This window comes from Vavraia culicis (genome assembly GCF_000192795.1).
Source record: "Vavraia culicis subsp. floridensis unplaced genomic scaffold supercont1.85, whole genome shotgun sequence".
Lineage (NCBI taxonomy): Eukaryota > Fungi > Microsporidia > Pleistophoridae > Vavraia > Vavraia culicis.
Genome location: NW_007360688.1, coordinates 973 through 1,422, shown reverse-complemented (window position 1 = coordinate 1,422; position 450 = coordinate 973).

Genomic DNA, 450 nt, shown 5'->3' with positions numbered 1-450 from the left:
ACTAAGAACTTTTTAATATTTTTGTAGAAAGTTCTTTGAGATAGGTTAAATTAGATGGGTGCAGAATGACCAAAAGTATCAGTAGAAATGGTTATGTTTGATGGACTCATTTTCGTAGTTGTGCGGGAGTGTAGTTGCCAAAGTACCTAACAATATGGTATTGTTGTGTATGTGGTATTCATTTTTATATCATCTTTCCCGTCAAAATGCGATATTATCACACTTGTTTGTTTTTAAGCTCCATTCTTTTCCTTACGCTTTGAGGATGAAAACATAGTGATCGATTTTATTTATAGATTTGTACCTAGTGAATGAGATGAATAAGCAGTGACCGTGTATTACTATTCAGAATCGACTGCTTGTTGATCGGTAACATATTGCAAGAAAGTTTCATCTTGCAATAAAATGTGATGAGAAAGAAAACATCGTATTTTTATGCTATCAATAAGA